Consider the following 6,076-nt stretch of genomic DNA (forward strand, 5'->3'; position numbering starts at 1 on the left):
CAGTAGAGCCAGACAGACGGAGCCGTTACCGGTAGCAATGGTGCAGGACCGAAGGATGCAGTAGAGCCAGACAGACGGAGCCTTTACCGGTAGCAACGGTGCAGGACCGAAGTATGCAGCAGAGCCAGGCAGGCGGAGCCATTACCGGTAGCAACGGTGCAGGACCGAAGGATGCAGTAGAGCTGAGGTCAGACGAGCAATGGTTCAGGGCAGGCGGCACAGGAACGTAGTCAAGCAATCCGGGTCGGCAACAGGAGGTAGCAGGATGTCACAGAGTAGCAGGGAAAACCGCAAGAAGGAGGAACAAACCAGAAAGCTAGTTCCAAGCAAAAGGACCGCACGAGCAGAAGCTAAAACACAATACTCAAGCAATTAGTAACAGGCTTGTGAAACAGGAAGTAAGATGGCGCCCAGCTGAGACACAATCCACCATCTTAACTGAGGGAGAACTTGAGGGCAAGACAATCTGAAGTAAACAGACATAGCTGGATGAATCCTGACACGGTCACATTGCACTGTTGATATTACTTCTTTTTTGGCAAAAAAAAAAAACATGAGCTAATAAAATAAAAGAATATTTCCAAACCTGCCTGTACTGCGCTACCGACAACCTTCAAAAAGAAGATGACCATGGTATATCTGTGGTAGTGACCTACAACCCACAGCTAGAGATACTAAGGGAAACTGCAAATTACCATGAGACCCTTTTCTGGATTTACTAAATATCCCTCTAAAGTCCTCGGGGAGGAGAGGCGCCGGCCTGTGTCTCTGTCTCTGTTCAGCGGCAAAAACCCTCATCGTAAGTTTTGGAGACATTTTAGAGCTCAGGAGATTCATTCTTGAGGACTGATCCCCATGACTGTATTTTGCATCCACATCCAACCCACATTGTTTTGCAGATTACATATGGACATAATTTCTATGGGTCCGCAAAAAAAAAAAAAGCTCACAGATTAAATCCATATGTCCATTCCACAAATTATAGAACATTTCCTATTCTGGTCTGTATTGTGGATGAGAATTATCATTTCTAGTGATGGGAGTAAGAAAAATGTGGATTGCGCACAGAAAGTGTGAATTTTACAGATTTGTGGTAATACGGACTTGGTCATGTGCCTGACGCCTTAGAAAGCTTTACAGCCTCACTAAACAACACTACTGAATGATTCCGAGCAACATGGGACCCACCTATTCATGTATGCCACCTACCAGCATTTTCCTTCTATTAGACTCCATCCATCTCCCTCTTTCCCTCCCTCTACCTTCCTCTCTTTACTGTAAAAAAAATAAATAAAATAACAAGTCCATCATCTACAGTCAGACCATCAGATATAATCACATCTGTTCCAGCCCATCAGACAGGGATGAACACTTCACCCATCTCAAAAGAAGATATTTACATCAGAGCAATCAGCAAATCACCAGAACCTCTTGGATCCCTAAAAGTCAATCTTCCAATACAAGGAACATTAGAAGAACCACAGAGTACCTCTGATAGTGACCCAAAGCTAGAGATACTAAGACAAATAACATCATGTCCTACACAAGGATGACTGACTAAAAACAATATGTCCACATCTGCTCCTACTGTGCTACAGACAACCTTCAAATCTTAGAAATGTTCTGACACAAGAAAGAACCTCTCCTAGAAATGTAAAGAGAAGAAAAACCTGTTCCTATGTAATGCTCACAGACGCTATGTAATACCCGGATGTCAAACTTGTAGCAGGAATTTAAGGTCCCCTGGACTTTCACATGTTCTAGATCCAATATTATGGACCTTATTATGTGCACTAAATGTCCTATTGTGGTCTTTATGTAGTAATGTCCTATTGGGGGTCTCTATGTGGAAATGTCCTATTGGGTTCTCTATGTAGTAATGTCCTATTGGAGGTCTGTATGTGGTAATGTCCTATTGGAGGTCTCTATGTAGTAATGTCCTATTTGAGGTCTCTATGTAGTAATGTCCTATAGGAGGTATCTATGTAGTAATGTCCTATAGGAGGTATGTAGTAATGTCCTATTGTGGGTCTCTATGTAGTAATGTTCTATTGGAGGTCTCTATGTAGCAATGTCCTATTGGAGGTCTCTATGTTGTAATGTCCTATAGAAGGTATCTATGTAGTAATGCCCTATAGGAGGTCTCTATGTAGTAATGCCCTATAGGAGGTATCTATGTAGTATTGTCAGAGAGAGGAATAATAGAGATAGTGTGGAGCGCTACAGATAATGGTGTGGCAGGCGCAGCACTATGAAGTGCCTTTTGAGAATTTTGGTATCTCTTACTTTTTAGTCTAACCAGACTGTCTGTTACTCTGTAATTCCTCTAGCGCCGTTCTATGGAAACAGTAGCTTTAAGGAGCACACAAAATGTTTAAAATAACTTCCTTATCAACTTCAACTTTTCTTCATATATAACACTGCGGCCTCCGCAGCAGATAGTCCATAACTCTTGGCTTTCACTAGTTTGATTGCAGATTCTGTAGACTCTAGACTTAAGAGACCATCATCTACATAAAAGTTTTTCTTCAGAAAATTTGCAGCTGATGGGCAATCCTTTTCATTCTGATTGGCCAGGTGCTTCATACCATAATTGGCTCAACCTGGAGAGGATGATGCTCCAAATAAGTGTACTTTTATTCTGTATTCTGCTGGCTCTGTATCTGTATCTCCATCCTCCCACCATAGAAACCTCAGGAAGTCTCTATCTTCGTTCTTCACATGAAACTGGTGGAACATCTTTTCAATGTCACACATGACCACTACGGGATATTTTCTGAATCTACAGAGTACTCCAGGCAGAGTGTTTGTAAGATCTGGTCCTTTTAGTAGATGATCATTCAATGCAACACCATTGTACTTTGCTGAGCTATCAAATACTACTCTAATCTTATCTGGTTTCTTTGAGTGGTAAACTCCTTGATGTGGGATGTACCACACTTCTCCTTCTTTAGGCTGAATTTCAAATAATCCTGCTTGAATTTGGGATCTCTTCCCTTCGTTTTCGTAAAACATTTCAATCTTGGTAGGGCAACATTTCTGTTATTTGGCAAATGAGGTCGTTCTCTAAAAGGTAAGGACATTTCAAGATGACCTCGTTGATTCTGCAGAATATTTTCTTCTAGAGTGTGTACGAACTTTGGGCCAGATTTATCATTAGCTCAAGTCAGAATAATGGAGTGAAAAAGTCGCAAATTTTTGCGCAATCGCTTAAACTGCGCATAAATTTGCGACTTTTTTCTGCTCTGCACTATGCTCGCCAGTTTTCTGAAAGTGGGCGTGTTTTCTTATGTAAATGAATCTCTAGACAGATTTACTATTGGGACTATTTAAAAAGTCGCAAAAAAGTCGCAATTTCACTCCAGTGAGGACCATGCTTATCTGATGAGACTTTTTAATAGAACATGCGACTTTTTAATAAAAACTTGCGACTTTTTCGTAAAGATGTGCGACTTTTGTAAAGCTGCTTACTGACGGATAAACTGCTACCGTCAAACCACATTTATTACAGTCTTAAAGGGCCGATCATAAATCTGACTTGGCTAAAACTGACTTTAGCCATATGTTAAAGTGGAGTGACCTGTCAGAGTCATGATAAATCTGGCCCTTTATGTCTTCTTGGAATTCACTCTTTTCTTTAGAACATATATCTGCAAAGTCGGATTCAAGGATCTTGATTACTTTTGCTGGACTTACAGTTGGTAAATCTTGGACAGATATTCGATGACACAATCCTGTCACCTGTCTTGAGCTTGCGATCTGCTGTTTTCCTTCAACAACACCCCATCCTAGATCAGTTTGAACAGGGTCGGGTTCACCCTTTCCTCCTGTGATTACCTTTCATGGTACCAAGGCTTCGGGACAATCATAACCTGCCAACAGTCCAACACCAAACTCCTCCAGCGGGGACATCTCATGGGATATGATAGATAGGTGCTCCCATTCATTGGCTGTTACACAGGTAGGTATGCGGTCTCAATCTAGAGGTATATCGTCTTTTGTATAATCTGGAGGAAGATCTAATGTGCAGTTTGAATGAAGTCCTCTAACTCTCAGTCCTTTTACCCTTTTACTGTTCACTAATGTGTCTCTCCCCATCATTGTGGTGAGTTTGAGCGTCCCTGGTTCGGTAGCCACTTGTAATTTCTTGCAGATTTCTTGATCAATGAAGGTGACGTCACTCTGGGCATCCAGTAGCTCATAGGCGTATACCTTCTTGTTCCTCCTTTAAGGATTTAATATGCACACTGGTACAACCATTAATTTGCCATTGCTTTCTCCTTACCTCTCTCTGCAAAGGGAATACCAATACTTTCTTTCCTTCCTCAGTATCTTTAGATATTGAGGATTTATCTTTCTTTGGACGTTCTTCATGTAGTGGTGTAGGACGGCGTCCTTTCAAAACGCTGCATGTGGACTTTTTCTTACACTCCTTAGTAACATGGCCTTTTCTTAGGCATCCGAAACACAGTTGGTTATCCAGCACAAATTTTTTCTTTTCATCTGGGGACTTCTCCTTAAATTGTTGGCACTTGTGTATGGAGTGGTTCTCTCCACAGAACATACACTTGAAGGTAGTCTGAAGATTTGTCAGTCCTGTCTCTCTACTGATCCCAGTAGTAACTTTGAACTTGCTCTCGTAGATATTTGCTGTGTTGGTTGCAAAGCTAGTTGCTCTTGCACGGCTTATATCTCTTGCAGGCCTTTCTTCTAAGGATTTTAAGACATAAGATGATGTTACTGGATTACATGCTAGCCGTGCTTCCTCATTGACGACCTCAGTGAACTCTTTAGAACTTGGAAAGTTCTTACCTAGATTTAACTGTTTAGTCACATAGCGATTCCATCTAGAAGACACTAGTCATAAACAAATATATACTGTATATCTAGTTCAGTATTCAGTTCTAAACACAATACTAACAATATGAACATTATATAACTGTTTTAACTACCTATTTTGGCCTCTTGTTCCCATAAAACTCAGCTTTCAGTGGAGTGAATGTCTCTTCAGCTCCTGTCTCTGGTGAATAATGATTCCAGCAGCTCCTGCTAGGGGAATTCCCAGACAGGCTGTGTGTGAGGCTGGCTGTGATTGGTGAAAACTCTTGCTGTGTGAGAAGCTGGCTGTGATTGGTCTAGACTTCTGCCCAGCAACAATAGATTAACATTATGCTTTCTGCTGTTTCTGCTGTGTCACTGAGCTTACCTTACACTACAAAATGAATGTTAAAGGCATATTATCTTTTTCTGCTTCTGTTAACACAAAATATAACAGTTATATGACATCCAAAACATGATGTCACAGTAAATAACTCTTCTTTTGTCTCTAACACATAAACATAGGAACTGAATTAAGGTTATTGGCAGGTCCAGCTGCATAAACATACAAGCTATATTAGCAAACTAGGACAAGTCTTAGCTGGCCAGCTACAACAGGAGAGCAAGAGAGATAGCAGATGGTGATATTTTGGGTGCACCAGAGTAAGTGGGTGACACCAGAAATAGTGTAGAGGATCCAGAGACAGTGAAGGGCATCAGGGAAAGTGGAGGCAGCAAATATAGTAGAGGGCACCAGAGATGAGTGGAGGGCACCAGAGATTGTGAAGTCACCAGAGATAATGGAGGGCACCAGAGATAGCAGGATCACTAGAGATTATAGGGGCACTAAAGACAGTGGAGGGGTCCATAAATAATGAATGCACCAGAGACAGTGAAGTTACCAGAGATAGTGGGGTCACCAGAGATAGCAGAGGGCACCAGAGATAGTGGGATGATAACACAGATAGTTAAGGGCTCCAGAGATAGTGGAGGCACTAGAAATAATGAATGTACCAGAGACAGTGAAGTTACCAGAGATAGTTGGGGTCATCAGAGATAGCAGAGGGCACCAGAGATAGTGGGATGATAACACATATAGTTAAGGGCTCCAGAGATAGTGGAGGCACTAGAAATAATGAATGTACCAGAGACAGTGAGCTCACCAGAGATAGGTGATTGCACCAGAGATAGTGGGGGCTCTAGAAATAGTGAAGGGCTCCATAGATAGTTGGTGCACAAGAGATAGTGAAGTGCACCA

Source organism: Bufo gargarizans, chromosome 5 (genome assembly GCF_014858855.1).
Source record: "Bufo gargarizans isolate SCDJY-AF-19 chromosome 5, ASM1485885v1, whole genome shotgun sequence".
Taxonomy (NCBI): domain Eukaryota; kingdom Metazoa; phylum Chordata; class Amphibia; order Anura; family Bufonidae; genus Bufo; species Bufo gargarizans.